Source organism: Schistocerca nitens, chromosome 7 (assembly GCF_023898315.1).
Source record: "Schistocerca nitens isolate TAMUIC-IGC-003100 chromosome 7, iqSchNite1.1, whole genome shotgun sequence".
In the NCBI taxonomy this organism is placed as follows: domain Eukaryota; kingdom Metazoa; phylum Arthropoda; class Insecta; order Orthoptera; family Acrididae; genus Schistocerca; species Schistocerca nitens.
Genome location: NC_064620.1, coordinates 601,925,541 through 601,945,302, shown reverse-complemented (window position 1 = coordinate 601,945,302; position 19,762 = coordinate 601,925,541). Strand labels below are relative to the sequence as shown.

Sequence of the window (19,762 nt, the reverse complement as noted above, 5' to 3'; positions counted from 1 at the left end):
ATACTAGAACTGACATGTGATTACATTTTCACGCAATTTGGGTGCATAGATCCTGAGAAATCAGTAAGAACAACCACCTCTGGCCGTAATAACGGCCTTGATACGCCTGGGCATTGAGTCAAACAGAGCTTGGATGGCGTGTACAGGTACAGCTGCCCATGCAGCTTCAACACGATACCACAGTTCATCAAGAGTAGTGACTGGCGTATTGTGACGCGCCAGTTGCTCGGCCACCATTGACCAGACGTTTTCAATTGGTGAGAGATCTGGAGAATGTGCTGGCCAGGATTCAGAACCTGGATTCATCCGAGAAAATGACGTTCTGCCATTCATGCACCCAGGTTCGTCGTCGGGTACACCATTGGAGGCGCTCCTGTCTGTGATGTAGCGTCAAGGGTAACCGCAGCCATGGTCTCCGAGCTGATAGTCCATGTTGCTGCAAACGTTGTCGAACTGTTCGTGCAGATGGTTGTTGTCTTGCAAAGGTCCCCATCTGTTGACTCAGGGATCGAGACGTGGCTGCACGATCCGTTAAAGCCATGCGGATAAGATGACTGTCATCTCGACTGCTAGTGATAGGAGACCGTTGGGATCCAGCACGGCGTTCCATATTACCCTCCTGAACCCACCGATTCCATATTCTGCTAACAGTCATTGGATCTCGACCAACACGAACAGCAATGTCGCGATACGATAAACCGCAATCGCGATAGGCTACAATGCGACCTTTATCAAAGTCGGAAACGTGATGGTACGCATTTCTCCTCCGTACACGAGGCATCACAACAACGTTTCACCAGGCAACGCCAGTCAACTGCTGTTTGTGTATAAGAAATCGGTTGGAAACTTTCGTCATATCAGCACGTTGTAGGTGTCGCCACCGGCGCCAACCTTGTGTGAATGCTCTGAAAAGCTAATCATTGGCATATCACAGCATCTTCTTCCTGTCGGTTAAATTTCGCGTCTGTAGCACGTCATCTTCTTGGTGTAGCAATTTTAATGACCAATAGTGTAGAATATTTGTTGTAAAGTTTAGTCCATAATAGTTACCTTTGTTCTTTATTTATTTATCAGAAAGCACATTGGTGCAAGGCTACTGGCCATGACATTCAAAGTTAAGAAGGAAATTGCATTGGTTTTATGGAAAAGAATTTAACGTTTATTATGTAATGGATATTATTGTTACTTTATTTAGGACGTGAAAGTGGTGAAGCTTTGATTATTTAAATATGTTCGGATGTAAAATAATGTAGAATAAGCTGTAGCCAATCAGACGGACGGCTTCAGGAAAGGGAACTGCCCTAGTCAGTTGAGAGAGGATATTCGGCGCGCGGAGAAAGCGGCCAGAGACGGGCAGAGGGGCAGTGCTGGTGCAGACGCGAAGGCGGACAGTTCTGGTCGAGACACCAAAGGGTACAATTCGGATTGAGACGCGAAAGCGGACAGTCGGTCTGTAGGCAGCTAGGAAGTGAAACGACTTAGAAAATTTCGCTTGGTGTGGTATCGCGGTACGTAGTCGCTGAGCGGTGAGCAGCTGCGCGCTTGGTATGAACTTTTCGTGTAAATATCGAGGTGGAGTACCGGACTTGCGTTTCGCGATGAGACTGTGAGTGATCGAACTGTGTCAAATGGATATGCGCTCGAATGTAACAATAACTCTAAATACGACCACTTTCGCTATTAGTTTGCTTTCTGAATAAACATTATTCTAACCAAATCGTACCTGAGTGGCCTACATCATTTATGGGTCGTTAATTTAGTTCCCGATATTATTATTACTGTTATTATATGTTATATTAACTTTTTATTTCGCAAACTTGCCATCAGCCAGATAATTTAACCAAAGGGTCATAAGTGTCTAATTTAGAGCGTGTAATGCGACACATCCGCTTCAACCCCTAGACGAGTTTGGGCCAAGACATTTCGACAAAGAGGAACCGCATGTGATACCGAACGTCTTTGAGATGTTAGCCCGCAATTGGGGGCCGTCCGGGATAGGAATTTGGAAAGTGTTAGTTGAGGGATAAGAATCATGTAAAATGTTGGAACATGATTGGATTTTGGAAAGTGTTAGTTGCGGAATATGAACTCGGAAAAGTTTAGAATTGGATCTGAATTCTGCAAAGTGTTGCCAAAAGTATTATCTGAACTTCGATAGGCAGAACCTCTCGCAAACGTTAAATGTGAGATCGGTTCAGGACTTAATATTAGGTTTCTTTGATAGTTGTGAAATTACAATTGTAATTCTCACAGTTAACGATATTCTGTGATCTAGGTCCCAAGTCTTTGGCAGTTTAGGCAGTTTGCGTGGGTGCTCTGAGCTACGAATTTTGCGACATTTGTGTGCACCGAGTTTTAGCAGTGGTTAGGAGTGATAAAAAAGTAACACGGAAGAAGAGGCGACATCAAAAGCACGTGGTTCCAGCCAGAAGCGGCATCTTCAACGGCGATTCATCGCGCAGCGGCGGTTGCAGTACCACAGCAGAGGCTACGAAATCTTCAACGTCGGCTTCAACTGCAACATCGGCAGCAATATCATGGCAGAAAGATCCAGCACGACCAAGCTAAGTGCCGGCGCTGATAGCGAGATAATGTATGATTCTGTAATTCAATCGCCAATAACAGACGTCGCTAATGTTAAGCAGTCGGCCAGTTTGTGTGGGTCCGAAAGTACTAGTGAGCTGCTTAGCCCGAAGTCGGAGCGGGAGAGCGTGATCGGCGGTGAATTTTGTAGGGCAAGCAGTCCGAAATCAGGCAAGGGAGATAAATTTGTGCGAGACATGATGTCGCAATTAATGGAAATGATAAAAGGATTGGGATCCAAGATTGATTCTGTTAAAACCGATATGGGATCCAAAACTGATTCTTTTAAAACCGACATGGTTGACGTAAATTTAAAAATTGATTCGGTTCAATCCGAAATAGCTTCGGTTGTGACAGACGAAGTAGGTGAAATAGTTAGTGAAATCGAGGAATTGATAGACGAAGAATTAAAAACCATTCGGGTAGAAATGGGCAAAATTTCTGATGAAGTTGGGATACTTGGCGCTAAGGTAGATCAAGCGGAGAAAAATCTCAGTGATAAGGTGGAGAAGTTGCAGGCAGATCTGGGAGGCAATGTAAGAAATTGTATGAGAAGGCAAGATGGTCTAATGGCTGAAACGACAGAGGCTATTAGCAACTTATACGTTCGAATAGGTAAACGGGAGAAAGAAGAAGATAAAATAAAGGAACAAGTAGAACCTGGCATTAAAATTGAAAGTAGAGAAGTTAAAAAGCAAATCAATTAAATAAAAAGCGAATTGAATTCTTTAGCTGCACATCAAACCAGTACAGTGACCAGTGTTCCGTGGATGAACTCAGGATCGATCAAATGTTTTGGAGACGACGGGAAATATAACCCAGTAAATTTTCTAGCAGCATGCACGGATGGTTTTATGAGGGGAATGTCCGACGAGGCGAAGACAAAATTCATGAAAAGACATTTGGAAGGTGAGCCGCAATCATGGGCAAATATACACAGTGATACGTTCACTACTTACGAAATCTGAAAGCAGTTTCCTGAACAAGTTCTGGAGTAAAGCGAAGCAAACGCGACTCCAAAATGAGTTTCTGAATGGGCCAACACTTAAATACGGGAATGGGTCGACGTGAGAATTCTGTAAACGTGAACTTGCGAGATTAATGCATGTGAAACGTGGGAGTACTTACTGAAATTACGACGTTGAAAAGGCGGTTACCGGAAAATTTGCAGTGGGATCTAGTGCACAGTCCTAACAATTCAATGGACGAATTTTTCAACTTTGTGGAAAAATTAGAACGGGCGTTGAAATTTAAACCGCCAAGTAAGCAGACAAATAGTTTTCAGAGTGGAAATCATAGCTACCGTCCGGGTGATTACTATGAAAGACATCCGGGAAGTTATCAACGGGACGCAAACAGCAGTTTTGATAAGGGAAACAGTAACAGGAACACATCTAGTGATAAATTTCAAAGGGGTAGTGGGAACGGATACTTCCGTGACAGGGACCGACACCGAGAACGTAGATTTGAGGGACCGGCATCTGGTGAAATGAACCAGCGTAATGGGAGGTCGGGAAACTAAGTTTCGCCGCATCTCAGGTCGGGAGATGGCAAACTAAACCGGCGATGAATAGGACGCGAGTAAACGGAAATGTGATAGGTGTCAATAAATCGGCAGAAAGACGTCAGAATATTGAAATGAAATTAGTAAGAGATGGGATCAAATAGCTAAATTTTCAAATCAGATCGTAAGTAAAAGGCGTAGTCCTAAGATACTGAAAGGTAACGATAAAGGCGATGACGACGATTTAGGGCTAGATGATATGTTTTATGAACGTGAGACGAAGGAGTGTGTGAATGTTAATACCGTGAATGATTCTACGTGCCGAAATGAGGCTGACGTGGAGCTGAATTTGGTGGAGTTAGACGGTATAGAAAATTCTAAAGGAGTACTAACCAGCGGTAACGATTATAGTGATGAAGGTGATAATGTCTCAGGTGATACTGTGACGGCGAAAGTTGTTATGGAGGTTAATAAGGGCAACGTAACATTTGTCTCCACAATGTTTTGCAGACTTATGCTTAATAGGAAGACTGAGAGTCCCTCTCTTTGGCGATCACTGGTATGAATTTGAAATGCTTCTGATGTTTCTCTCGTGAATTTAACTTTCGAGGCTGTACCCTTTAATGCCAGTGCCGTTGTTTTCCTGTCGACTTTGAATTACACTAAAGTATGGAATAATTTTTGCCTATTTACCGAATCACAGCACTTTTTTCAAGTCAACAAAAGTTAACACAGTACATCTAAATCTTCTTTTTTACAAAATTATCTTTAGGTTCCATATCAGTCTGTGTTATACAAAATCGTTCTTTGCAAAATCATGCCTGATACTGCTATTTTGTCGAAAACCGACATTCTGAGGCCGTGGCTGTGTATAAAATATAGATTGACTCTTACGTAGAAGACGACAGCAATCAGTCACTTTTTCAATGCTGTTTATTTTTTAAATAGTCTCGTTACCGGTTTCGAAGCGACAGATTCATCTTCAGACGACTAGTTCACGTTAAGATACATTTTACGTTAGCTTTCGCCTTGTATTTTCCCAACTTATGAAATATCCTTCGGGAGGTTATTCATCGGCACCACCATTCCAAGTAAATTTCATTAGTTGGGGAAACAAAAGGCGAAAGCTAACGTAAAATGTATCTTAATGTGAACTAGCCGTCTGAAGATGAACCTGTCGTTTCGAAACCGGTAACGGCGCAATTTAAATAAATAAACAGCATTGAAAATGTGGCTGGTTGCTGTCATCTTCTATGTAAGAATCAACCTAAATGCTGCCTGATACTGTTCAATTAATGGATCTGCCTGTTCCTCCAGTCGAAACAGATTTATACAGAACAGACAGCAATGTAATTCCCCTGTAATTATTCGAATCGGTTTTATTTAATTTTTGTGAAAGGGCATGAATTAACGCACATTTCGATTCTGCAAGTATTTGTTCAGTTTCTCAAATGTTTTATAATTCTACGAGTTGCTTGTGCGAGATTACTGTCATTTAATTTTCGTATTTCTACTATGATTCCATCTTCGACAGTGTCATGATCATAGAAATTGTTAAAAATTTTCATTACTTGTCAGATCAGAAAATGTTAATACTTTTAATTACATGTAAGACTATAACTGGGAGCAGAATGAGGTTTTCAGGCGCACGGAACAGACTGGTGACGTCGCGCTGGGTAGCCGCTCGGTCTCAGGCGCCTTGCCACGGTTTGCGCGGCTCCCCCCGTCGGAGATTCGAGTCCTCCCTCGGGCATGGGTGTGTGTAAGCCTAGGGACCGATGACCTCAGCAGTTTGGTCCCATAGGAACTTACCACAAATTTCCAAAGAAAGACTGGTGACAAACAGATGGAGTCACGAGTCCCGAGGCAACCGAAAGCTTCTCAGCAACTGACCAAACATGTCAGTGAGGATTATTCTTGATGGTTTACCAATGCGACGAGGGCTGAGGTCACAGCTGTCAGTGGTAACCTTCCGACGAATGTAATGGAGGAATTTATAGTGGAAGTTAGAATGATAGTCAAACGTTAAGACGATCGCATGTCGAGGAAAGCTTCCAGGGGAAATATTACCGAAAGATATTGCAGAGGCATATGTGCACCCAGAATTAGTTCAGAATGGAATAAAAGCTCAGAGAGGGGCAGATTAAAGGAAGGTAAAGATTCGACGAGTAATCCGAGCAGGCCGGCCGAAGTGGCCGTGCGGTTAAAGGCGCTGCAGTCTGGAACCGCAAGACCGCTACGGTCGCAGGTTCGAATCCTGCCTCGGGCATGGATGTTTGTGATGTCCTTAGGTTAGTTAGGTTTAACTAGTTCTAAGTTCTAGGGGACTAATGACCTCAGCAGTTGAGTCCCATAGTGCTCAGAGCCATTTGAACCATTTGAATCCGAGCAGCCGGAGTGCAGTGGCGTTCCTCACCAGCAACTGACAGAGCAATAGCCACTTTGCTGTATCTCTCACGACGATATGCTTGATAGGCAATGATAAGACACAGGTAAACAAAAGCAAGGGTTTATTACGACCACCACAGAGTGATTTAATAACAAACGAAAAACTGAAACTTCCTGGCAGATTAAAACTTTGTGCCGAACCGAGACTCGAACTCGGGACCTTTGCCTTTCGCGGGCAAGTGCTCTACCACTGAGATACCCAAGCACGACTCACGCCCCGTCCTCACAGCTTTACTTCTGCCAGTACGTCGTCTCCTACTTTCCAAACTTTACAGAAGCTCTCCTGCGAACCTTGCAGAACTAGCACTCCTGAAAGAAAGGATATTGCGGAGACATGGCTTAGCCACAGCCCGGAAGATGTTTCCAGAATGAGCTTTTCACTCTTCAACGGAGTTTGCGCTGATATGAAACTTCCTGGCAGATTAAAACTGTGTGCCGGGCCGAGGAGACGAGGTACTGGCAGAAGTAAAGCTGTGAGGACGGGGCGTGAGTCGTGCTTGGGTACCTCAGATGGTAGAGCACTTGCCCGCGAAAGGCAAAAGTCCCGAGTTCGAGTCTCGGCCTGGCACACAGTTTTAATCTGCCAGGAAGTTTCATATCAGCGCACACTCCGCTGCAGAGTGAAAATCTCATTCTGGAAACGAAAAACTCTTCTCAATAAAAAAGTAATACAATGTCTCAGACACTAACAGGTAAATGCCTTGAGCACACAGTGAATAAACGTAGTGGGACGTGAAGACCATGCCACTGATAATCCCTAACGACGGAGGTTGAGCGTTCGGCGTAGTTGTTTTATAGGCACGTCTTGGGATATTTCAGGAAAGTCGTAGGTCCCGCTACGGTTGCTTCTGCCTGGGATCTGATAGATGGGCTGCTAAGAGCTCTGGTGGAGCGAACTGAGGACGTATTGGCTTGCGCCGCCCTACATAGCCGGGGCGCGGAGGAATTCGTGCCGATCCAGTTCCGCACACGTGACACGGCGGAGGAAATAGGTGCCTAGCACGGAGGAGGACCACTGGTGGCGCTTGCCCTGCCGTCTGTCGGGGAGGCAACGCCTTGTGCGTATGCAACTCTGTGATGCTACAGTGTCTGAGGGGTTGCCGGTCTCTTTAGCCGAACGTCGGGTACATGGCACACTTCAACTACGAGAAGACGGTGATAGATTCTGGTAGACACGCGTCAACAGCTAGCTAAGCAGCAGTTTTCAATATTCAATGGAACAGCACTGAACACAGACAGTACAAAGAACTAAGAGGAAATTCAGTGAACAGCATGAGCAAGTTACTGCTTGGTACTTGTCTCTTATTATAGAGCAAGTGGCACTTGACTTCTAACTGTCAATGATTTAAGATTTAGGTCAAGTGGTGAGTAGTTAGCAGGTCGAGTGGCTGTGAGGGCACTCCTCTCTGCTAAAGGTCCTTCCTAATGGTTATTGGAAGCATCTGGCATTCTGTTAAGGGGTTTTGGTCTGACACCTCAACTAAAAAAAATGTGTTGGGTAGAACATTAAACAAATTGACTAAAAGTAATAACTTGCTATTTTAGAAAACTGCACGAGAATTACCAACCTGTCGTAACTGAACACCTATTCCAACCAAGGAGATCTCCTCTCTCTCATCTCTTCTATAAAAGGTTGACAAACCCATATTGGATTTAGTCGTGATCGCGCCATGCCGGTAACACCGCAGCCAAAGAGAAAAATAAATGGAGTGGGAAACTGTGCCGGGACGCGACAGCGGGAGACTTGTTATTTTTCAAGGAATTGATTATTTCTTTTCTTGCTGAGGACTGGGTAATAAAAGGAAGACATCATCATCATTATCATCGTCATTTCAGTCTTTTCGCATGTCATGTGGGGTCGGTGTCGCTTTGCTGGATCATTTCTTCCATAAATACCTATCCAGTGCTTCTTCTCTGAGCCATCCTTCCTCCCGTATGCCCCCTGCTACCTTGTCTTTCCATCTCAGTTTCGTTCTTCCTCTTCTCCTTGATGCTTCGGTTTCCAGGTTTTCAGCTCTTCTCCCCACGTAGCACTCCCCTCTTCTCTGCACATGTCCATATCATCTTAGCCTACTTTCTTGGATCTTCGTCCCTCTGGGCCCTACTTTCACTGTTCCCCTGATGTACTCATTCCTTAGTCTATCCTTTCGTGTCACCCCACTCATCCACCTTAACATTCTCATTTCTACCACTTCCATCTTTTCTGCACTATACAGCATCGCAGGCCTCACCACAGACTTCTCTGTGCCTCTCCATCAGTTTCCCTAGTGCAAATATTGCTGACAGTCGCCGGCCGCGGTGGTCTCGCGGTTCTAGGCGCGCAGTCCGGAACCGTGCGACTGCTACGGTCGCAGGTTCGAATCCTGCCTCGGGCATGGATGTGTGTGATGTCCTTAGGTTAGTTAGGTTTAAGTAGTTCTAAGTTCTAGGGGACTGATGACCTCAGATGTTAAGTCCCATAGTGCTCAGAGTCATTTGAACCATTTTTTTGCTGACAGTCGTACATCAAATATTTCTTACACTCGTAGATAAACTGAGCAAAGTTGTGCTACACATGATGTGACAGTTTCTGCAAGTAAAATTCAAGTGATGGCAGTTTGAGCATAAAACGAGTAAGATAAAAATTCTGATAGTCAAATAATCGAAGAAATTAGTGAATTTTGTATAGTGGGTTATCAGCTCGTGTAGCGTATCGCACAGTATGTGACAAAGAATGGTCAGCCACAGCAGGATCAAATCCGCGTTGGTACACCGGCGAGTCTAAGTGTGGTTTTTAGGCGGTTTGCCACTCTCGTTTGGGCAAAAACTAGGTTGGCCCTAGTTTATGGGTTAGAAAATACAAACAGTTAAAATGCGAACACACACAGAAAAAAGTTTACACGATTCACAGACTTGCGAATGCCAAATCTTGAGCACAGCTGGGGCGGCATTAACGCTAACAACGAGATCACACGGCAGTTCGATGCAGCTCTCAGAAATACCCGAGAAAATCGGCTCTGAACTTTCCCCCGACTGTCTATACCATAAAGGAAGAGCATCATTCCAACGGCCCAAGCGGCTCTCTGGTAGAATGCTCGCCTATTGCTTGGATCGTTTGGACTCGATTCCTGGCTGTGCTAAACAATGATATGCTTCATTAGAATTTCCGTGAAGCGCAAAACACATAAGAATGAAAAAATATTTGATTTGTAAAGTTTTTTTTTAAACCAAACACTCTTTATTAACAGTCTGTTCTAAACGATCGGTAATTAAGACCCTTACTTATATCTGTCGTGAAAAGTGAACTTTTGTGAGCAAAATGTAATCAGGAATAAGAAGACTTGCCTGTTTCATAACTATGACAATCAGATATGTGTTAATTAGCACGTAACTGATGAATTTTATATTTAAATCATGAAGGTATTTCAGACACAGAGGAATTACAGACACTGGATGCGAGTGGGGACCGATTTAAATCTATGGGGCAAGTTGAAAATTTCTGCGGGTCTGGATTTGGAACCAGGTCTTCCACTTACTAACAAGGGGACCTCCCCATCGCATCCCCCTCAGATTTAGTTATAAGTTGGCACAGTGGATAGGCCTTGAAAAACTGATCACAGATCAATTGAGAAAACCGGAAGAAGTTGTGTGGAACTATGAAAAAAATTAGTAAAATATACAAACTGAGTAGTCCATGCGAACATAGGCAACATCAATGACAATGGCTGTCACGGAGCGCCGTGGTCCCGTGGTTAGCGAGAGCAGCTACCAAACGAGAGGTCCTAGGTTCAAGTCTTCCCTCGGGCGAAAAGTTTAAATTTTCGTTTTCAGTTTATGTGACAAACTCTTATGTTTTCATCACTTTTTTCGGAGTGATTATTACATCCACAAGAAAACCTAAACCGGGCAAGGTAGAATAATCTTTTTACCCATTCCCTAAGTGTACAAGTTAGGTGGGTCGACAACATATTCCTGTCATGTGACGCACATGCCGTCACCAGTGTCGTATAGAATATATCAAATGTTTTCCTGTGGAGGAATCGGTTGAAGTATGACCTTGCGATCAAATGTATTCGGTTCCCATTGGAGAGGCACGTCCTTTCGTCTACTAATCGCACGGTTTTGCGGTGCGGCCGCAAAACACAGACACTAAACTTCTTACAGTGAACAGAGACGTCAATGAACGAACGGACAGATCATAACTTTGCGAAAATAAAGAAAGTAAAATTTTCAGTCTAGGCAAGACTTGAACCAAGGACCTCTCGTTCCGCAGCTACTCACGCTAACCACGGGACCACAGCGGTCCTAATGTTACAGTCTCCTTGACGTTGCATATGTTGCACATGGACTACTCAGTTTGTATATTTTACTAATTTTTTTCATAGTTCCACACAACTTCTTCCTGTTTTCTCGATTGAGCTGTGTCCAGTTTTTCAAGGCCTATCCACTGTGCCAACTTATAACTAAATCTGAGGGGGGTGCGATGGGGAGGTTCCCTTGTAAGCAGTTGCTCCGGCCACTGAGCATCCGGACACAGAGGTCATCGCGACTGCACGGAGTGCCCGAGCACACCTCCCGTCAGACCCAAATTCTCAACTTATGCCACACACTGCCTCTTGTCCGTAATTCTCGTTACTCGCGCCATTTCACTGACTCCCGTAAGAGTTCGAGCCTGGTGTGAATCCGCACTGAAGAGATCATTGGCCGTCTTTGTCTTAGCATGTTGTTGTTGTGGTCTTCAGTCCTGAGACTGGTTTGATGCAGCTCTCCATGCTACTCTATCCTGTGCAAGCTTCTTCATCTCCCAGTACCTACTGCAACCTACATCCTTCTGAATCTGCTTAGTGTATTCATCTCTTGGTCTCCCTCTACGATTTTTACCCTCCACGCTGCCCTCCAATGCTAAATTTGTGATCCCTTGATGCCTCAAAACATGTCCTACCAACCGATCCCTTCTTCTAGTCAAGTTGTGCCACAAACTTCTCTTCTCTCCAATCCTATTCAATACCTCCTCATTAGTTACGTGATCTACCCACCTTATCTTCAGCATTCTTCTGTAGCACCACATTTCGAAAGCTTCTATTCTCTTCTTGTCCAAACTAGTTATTGTCCATGTCTCACTTCCATACATGGCTACACTCCATACAAATACTTTCAGAAACGACTTCCTGACACCTAAATCTATACTCGATGTTAACAAATTTCTCTTCTTGAGAAACGCTTTCCTTGCCATTGCCAGTCTACATTTTATATCCTCTCTACTTCGACCATCATCGGTTATTTTACTCCCTAAATAGCAAAACTCCTTTACTACTTTAAGTGTCTCATTTCCTAATCTAATTCCCTCAGCATCACCCGACTTAATTTGACTACATTCCATTATCCTCGTTTTGCTTTTGTTGATGTTCATCTTATATCCTCCTTTCAAGACACTGTCCATTCCGTTCAACTGCTCTTCCAAGTCCTTTGCTGTCTCTGACAGAATTACAATGTCATCGGCGAACCTCAAAGTTTTTACTTCTTCTCCATGAATTTTAATACCTACTCCGAATTTTTCTTTTGTTTCCTTGTCTTAGCATATAGAAGGTATTCCAACCAAACAGAAAACAATTAAGAAATAATGACCAAAACGAGACAGGGAACCAGTAATTACCAGTCTCGAGCGCTACTGATTTTTTTTTTTTTCATCTTCGTATATTATTTTACTTTAGAGGCCTCAGAAATGCTAGTAGAACATGCACTTCTGTTTCGAACTTCACATCAACCGGGAATCGAATGCAGGTCCATTCTACCATGTAGCCACGCTGCATGACCACAAAAAGCGTCCTTATACTGAGGTAGTCCAGAAGGCCGGGAAATTTCGAAGTCTGTTTTCTCAAGAATCTTTTAGAGTTGCAACTGCTTTGGAATACTGATATTTGAGTTCTGAATTTCACGTACCACGCATATAAAAAAAAATTACAAAAATCCAATTGCCGTGCAGTCTCCTTGTGAGTAAAAGAAGAAGAAGAAGAAGAAGAAGCACAACTCATATACCTATACCAAATCGGACTAAGTTGTAATGAAGTTTCAAAGCTTTAAGCGTTCCTGCGGAGCAACGCTACGAGCATTAAAACGTACTGTTCGGTACCAAACTTCATTCAGAGTACACAGTGTTATAGCCCTTCGATAATTGATGTCTTAAGTGCTAAAGCTGGACTCTAACTTATGACCTAATAAGACAAACAGAATCTTCTGAAATGAGATTTGATATTACACGAATTAAATTTATAGTCGTTTGTAGATCTTACAAAGAAATGCAGAATAAAGTGGAAGAATCATGTTCAACCTGTGGAAGGCCGTGGAGTGTCTAAAAATGCCGTACAACAAAATCCCAGAGAAAAACGAAATATTGGCCATCCTTTAAAACGATGGCGTGACCAGTTCTGCGTCTGAAGAGGCCAGCGAGTCTAATCCAAGATGCCGATGTTGATAATACCTATTACTTAATCACCTTGTGGAAAATTTCTCTTGTACAGGCGATAAAGAGTCTTCCGGTTGAAAGTACCTCGTCATGTGGACAACACAAGTAACACATTCGAGCGTGAATGTCACCTTTAGACCTTTGCGCTTATATGTTTGTCCTTTGCACTACTTCCATGTTCAAATGCTTTCGGATCTACTCCTGGACAGTCAGCGAGCTTTGTTTTCGACTTTTTCCCACATCATCACAAGTAGTTTGTCGTATAGTTTAAGAAATCTTTCGGATCAGTGGTTCGAATTTCCGTCAACAGATTCCTATGTGAAACGCCACTCCTTTTCTTTAAGAACTCATGAAGCAATTTCGTCTATTTCATTGTTTTCGTTTTTTTTTCAGCCATAATTATGGCACACGCTTTCTCCTGGTTAGAGATGTTGAATATTGAACGTCTGAGGGCCCCTTTAAGGTCTATGGGCACTAGTTCATCTTCCGTACTGTGAAATAGATCTCTTGTACTGAAAGCTCTTTGGTTTCTATATTTTTGGAGGAGGTACTTAGGATCAAGAGAAAGAGTCCGGTAAATATGGACTCTAAAATCAATACCTTAAGGGGAGGTTTACTATCTTTGGCCCGAAAAAAGCATGTTCTTCGAGAATTTTTTCTTCTCGAGATGTGTTATAGATATCAATGTCAAATTTAGTCAAAATGTTTATTGATATTTACTCTACAAACTGGAATTTTTTCGACCTCAAATGTGGAAGAGCAAACGCGGAAGTGCCGTCGGAACGAATGAAAATTTCGATGTAGACCTCCACGCGCGATATGTCACAGATCAGCCGGCTCGTCTGAAATCAAAATTGAGTTGACGTTAGCGAAGTATATAAGATTCTTTAAGAGTTATACCTCGCTTAACTTATTTGGACCATAGGAAACAAAATGGCGGCCAATTGAAAAAAATAGGGTTTTTCATAGATTTTTCGACTTCGTCGGCCAAGTAAAATTATTTACAGTTGATGGATCGGAATAAAAGTGGTACAACTTCTAGACAATTTAATTAGCTTTGTCGGAAACAAAGAATCATGCCAATCGGTTCAGTAGATTTGAAGTTACCATACCGCGCGATGAAAAAAGTCATTTCGAGAAAAATGCGTTTGAAGTTTTGACTACATATAAATTCAATATTATGCAACTTACGTTCAATCTGCTATTCCGGGTCCATAAACTAGTCCTACCTCTTCCTCATAGAGGGTGTTCTGCTCGATCTGGACCATCCTGCGCTGCTCCAGAACCGCTCGTACGGCCGGTGACAAGCGATTTTCGGCTGCTTGAATCCGATGGTCGTCCGAATGCTTGGCGAACTGCGTCGAATACAGTCCCAGGGTGACGTCCGTCGTCGTCATGGTCTTCAGAATTGCTGAATACCCTTCATTGAACCTACTCACTGCGAGGAAAGTCGCAGTCTTCACAGTCTTCGCACCAAAATGCAAATGCTTGGGGGCTAACTTCCGAACACACGCGTTCAAACTTTCATTTGAATTTTCTGCGTTTCCTCCCAAGCAGCGGTACAATAAAGTCCTCCGATAGGGCCTCGTAGATGGGGTGAATCACTTTTTGAACTTCTTTGGAGAGCGTCTGGTCGTGTTGATATTCGTCCAGATGTCCGATAGCCTCTGCAATGCGCCACTTGCACCAACTAGTTTCCCCAGCCGGCCGGCCGCGGTGGTCTCGCGGTTCTAGGCGCGCAGTCCGGAACCGTGCGACTGCTACGGTCGCAGGTTCGAATCCTGCCTCGGGCATGGCTGTGTGTGATGTCCTTAGGTTAGTTAGGTTTAAGTAGTTCTAAGTTCTAGGGGACTGATGACCACAGCAGTTGAGTCCCATAGTGCTCAGAGCCATTTGAACCATTTTTTTTTCCCCAGCCGGACAATTTTGGTGTTGTGGATGGTCATCCGTCGAACACTTGTGGAAATACGTTGACCAAATTGCCTTCTTCATCTGTTCCACCGAATTGGAATGCCGTCGGATTGCCAAGCCGTAGTACGCCGTAAGCTCCTCGATCACTTTATCAGTTTTTGTCATGGGCAAGCACATAGAATAATTTTTCGCGGCTGCAAAGTCAAAATTCCCGAAAAAAACTGGTGCGTGAAAAAGGCCGATTTGAGGCAGGTGCATTTTTTGTTCAACCGCGAAAAACACACATTTCCGTTCCGTATTCGGAAAAATCGTTTCAGGGGTGGATTCTAAACACTTTTATGGATCCAAAAATGCTATTTTAAAAAAATCGATTTTTTGAACCAAAAGATAGTAAACCTCCCCTTAAGAACTATGGGCACTTTCTCAGTAGAAGAGAAGTGTTTCGCAGAATCGAAGATGAGCAAATGCTCACAGCTCTTAACGTATGCACTTTAGAGCCTGTGTTTGGTGACAGTTTTTTTCCTGATCAGTGTCACCTGATGTGTCCCACTGTCAGAGGTACCAGAGCGATTATCGCTTACAACTATCGACTCGGTCGTTAACGGACCAGGAAAGGGTCCCTTACCTCAAATCGATACATTTACCCTTCTCCATCATCCCTGGAAATTCCTTAACATAATAACAGACAGATCGTGTATTGTACATTATATTAAGAGTTTTAAGTAAAGCAACCGTCGTGTATGCAGAAAGGTTTACAGTGACTGCTTGAAAGTGCTGTCCAATTAGTGCTGGTAAATCCATTTGGAAACTTACTTGTGTGAGTGGAGAAAAACAACGTGAGAAAGACGACGTGGCGTGCTTCAGCCTGCGCCCGCCTGCGCTGTAGAAGTCTTGCGAGCTTCTGTATGCTGACTGCGCGGCAGCCCTGCGCGTGCGCAGTAGGCCTACAGCTGCGCGAAAGCCACGAGTAAATACATCACGAAGACCGTGGGACGGCGGCACACGGAGCAGCTAGCTAGTCAGTCACTGAAGTAAATTAAACGTCTCAGCATTTTATTCTGACCTTGTCGCGTGCTTCCTATACACTGGTAATGACTACTTGAAAGCTACACACTACAGTTTCATTAATAAATTGGCCTTTGAATGCCACGGTTAGTTTCACCGCACTCCCAATACTTCTAATCAATTCGTTATACGCTGTCGGTTCGCTATACACTGTCGGACACTCAAATTATATCGTCAAAGCGGCCCGCAATAAGTTGCAAATTCACATGGGGTCTACTCCATACTTGGATATTATTATTACACTTAATATTACAAAAGGTCCATTGCCTACCTAATGGTTACAGTAATGGACCGTAATACTACTAATACACAATTCTACTTCATTTACAACAAAAATAGTTGTCTATAAAGTTCTTCCTGCAAATTCTTGTAGTTATGTATTCTACGGTGGTCGACTAGCCGCCTCCAGGGCGTTCCCGTCCCAACCGGGGTAAAGTGGGCCAACGACTACCATGCCTTGTATTCTGAAAACGTATTTACTACCTCAAAAAACGCCAGCTGTTTGATAACACTAGCGTTCTAAGTACCGCTAGTACTACATCAGTATTAAGAACATTGTCTTAATTCTACATCATCTTAGAGTGTTTTAGAGGGAGGAGAGAAGACCGTCGTGTTAAACGGGGCATTCAGATCGTAGGCGATGGCCATACCAAAAGTAGGCTAGTCTGAATCCGACTGTAAACCCTGCCGAATAACATACATAGACTGCAAGACCTTGTTATTCAACACGGTATGGAGTCTCCAGCTCTCAAACATTCCTCCTACTCCATCTTGCGTCCTATTCATTACGGCCAGCTGGTGGCCAAACCAGAGAGTGCCTACTGGTTATGTCTTGTTCGTTTCGAACAATCATAATCCCAAATACTGTTTCACTGCAGTATTATAAATTGGATCAGTTAGTTTGCAACGTATCAGCATCGTTAATAAATTGTATTACGTCCTGCATGCCAAGTCGTCTTCTACATACACTGACGGAGAAAAATCGCAACACCAAGAAATAATTAACGTAGAGTAATGAAATTTTGGGCATGTGTTTGTCTGGGCAACACATTTATGTGATTAACGTTGTAGAATCACAGGTTAATGTAAGCACGAGAAAAGCTGTTGCAAATGTGAAATTCTGCTGCCGGCCGGAGTGGTCGACCGGTTCTAGGCGCTACAGTCTGGAACCGCGCGACTGCTACGGTCGCAGGTTCGAATCCTTCCTCGGGCATGGATGTGTGTGATGTTCTTAGGTTAGTTAGGGTTAAGTAGTTCTAAGTTCTAGGGGACTGATGACCACAGCAGTTAAATCCCATAGTGCTCAGAGCCATTTGTGAAATGCTGATACATTAATATCCGGTGAAGCGCCAGAATGTTGAATGCAAGGATGTGGGGGAGTTCATGCCTGTTGCACTTAGTCGGTCAATAAGGGAACGGTTAATGCGAATCGCTGATGACGCTGGAGTTGTCGTTCCATGATGTCGCATATGCGCTCGGCCGGAGACGATCTGGTGACTGTGAAGGTTCATGTAACACGTCGGCACTCTGTAGAGCATGACGGGTTACAGAAGCAGTATGGGGCGAGCTTTATCCTGTTGGAAAAGACTCCCTGCAATGCTGTTCATGAATGTGAAACGTAACAGTCTAATTGAAACCCATTTAAACACGTAAATTTTAACCATAAACAGTAATTTCTGACATAGAGGTGTATGGAAATATGTACTTGAGGAAAAGTTACGAAGAAAATAATTATGGAATCTTAAATACACTAATGTGTAGAAGCTCTGTAAATGAAGGGAACATTTTCCATGAAGGGAACCTCTAGTAATTAATAAAAAATGTAAATGTATTATTGGTAATTTCTTATTCGAGAAGTTATTCTGTTGTGAAATAAACATACAGTTGTATGTGTATTTTCAATTTTTATGTCAATTTCAATTGTTAATTAATCGAAAAATGATTCTAAACAATGCCGAGGATTGTTCGGGATTGTTAAAAAAGTATAAATAGTTATAGCCATGTTGGCAAAGGGAATCAGTACTTTGTGTGATGTTGGACAGAAAGCATGTTGCTTGTTGAGTAGGATGTATTTCAATATTGTAAGTATGTTACAACTTATTTCAGATTTTGTCAAGATGCTTTTAATTACAATTACTTTGATATTGTAATAAATGTTCAGTGGAAACAATATACGGGATTAATTATTTAAAAAATAACTTTATAGATTTATTCTTTATTTTATTATTATTTTATTTTATTTATTTTATTATTTTTTTTTTTTTACAGTAGCTGATATCCAGGAGTTCTGCTGCGACAGATTGCCAGATCTGATGAGTAAAATGACGCATAGAGTGTTATAAAGGGCAGCACAGTCTGACGTACAAATTTTCCGTTAGGACGTTTGGGACAGCCACGGGAGTGCTCCTGCTCTCATACTACATCGCACCCCAGACCGTAACTCCAGTGCGTGTAGGCCGCAGACAGGTTTGTTACAGGCGCGCGACTGGCCTCCTAACCAATTCATGGCCATCACTGGCGCCGAGGCAGATCCAGCTTTCACCAGGAAACACAAAAGACCCTCTCTCCGTCCTCTGAAGCTGCGGTCGGTTGCGGTTTCGGGTCAGTGGAATGTACGCTACAGGGAGTCTGACTCTGATTTGTCCTTGAAATAACCGATTTGTAACAGTTCATTGTGTCCCTGTGGTGCCAACTGCTACTCGAGCTGCTGTTGCAGACGCAGTGCAGTGCACCACAGCCATAAGCCGGACTGGAGTCCGGTCTTCTTCTGACCGTAACTTTCTGTGATTACTGCTGCCAGCAAAGATGTATGTTGGCTACGTTCCTGCCAAGCCTCCTTTCAATACATCGGAAGGAACATCCAGCTTCTCGTAGCCCTATTACACGACCTAGATCAGTCTCAGCGAGCTGCTGATAATGGCATCTTCGACGTTTTAAATATACATTCTTGACTAACATCAACTCACTGCATCCAATCTCAAAAGTAGCTAACGCTCACGACAGTTACAGCGCGTGTTTAAAGTAAACCTGACGCTGCTAGCGCCACTCCTGTGCTACTAAAGCGAATTTTGTGTAGGCTTCAGCTTTCAGATGTAGAAACATGTCTATCAACTTTTGTTCATCTCGCACAATTCCTTCTCGGTGTTGGGACTTTTTTCCGTCAGTGTATTTGTGCAATATCATTAAAAGTGAGACACTGGAAGTTGATGTGCACTGGGGAACCCAGATGAACACTACAGTCGCATCGTTCAGAACCCTGTTTCCCTTTTCTGTGTAGATACACAGCGTACGGCTCGTCTGTAACAAGAGGCAGGTTCCAGAAGCACCGGTAGACTGTAATACACTGTACTCTTCTTACAGCCGTAGCAAGTTTCACAAAACACAGCCTGTGGGTTCATAAACAGGAACTGTATCCGACCATTGACACAAATAAATTAGCCCGCATTTCGTGGTCGTGCGGTAGCGTTCTCGCTTCCCACGCCCGGGTTCCGGGTTCGATTCCCGGCGGGGTCAGGGATTTTCTCTGCCTCGTGATGGCTGGGTGTTGTGTGCTGTCCTTAGGTTAGTTAGGTTTAAGTAGTTCTAAGTTCTAGGGGACTTATGACCACAGCAGTTGAGTCCCATAGTGCTCAGAGCCATTTGAACCAAATAAATTAGCATGACATATAATCTCCACTACCCAAGAGTAACAAGTCTTACCTCCAACTTGCTCACTGTGCATTATAAAGTGCCAGTTCTGACGCAAGTATGCCCACAGGTACTTATACAGGGTGGTCCATTAAACGTGACCGGGCCAAATATCTCACGAA

At 43.5% G+C, this 19,762-nt stretch overlaps 1 protein-coding gene across 1 annotated transcript in view; it reads right to left on the bottom strand.

Moving 5' to 3' along the window:
• LOC126195037 (uncharacterized) overlaps positions 1-15,777 on the bottom strand; it is a 112,045-nt gene extending 96,268 nt beyond the window's left edge. Inside the window, exon 1 of the mRNA XM_049933481.1 lies at positions 15,702-15,777. The gene's annotated coding sequence lies outside the window, so the exon portion shown is untranslated. The remainder of the gene's footprint in view (positions 1-15,701) is intronic.
• Positions 15,778-19,762: the final 3,985 nt, after the last annotated feature.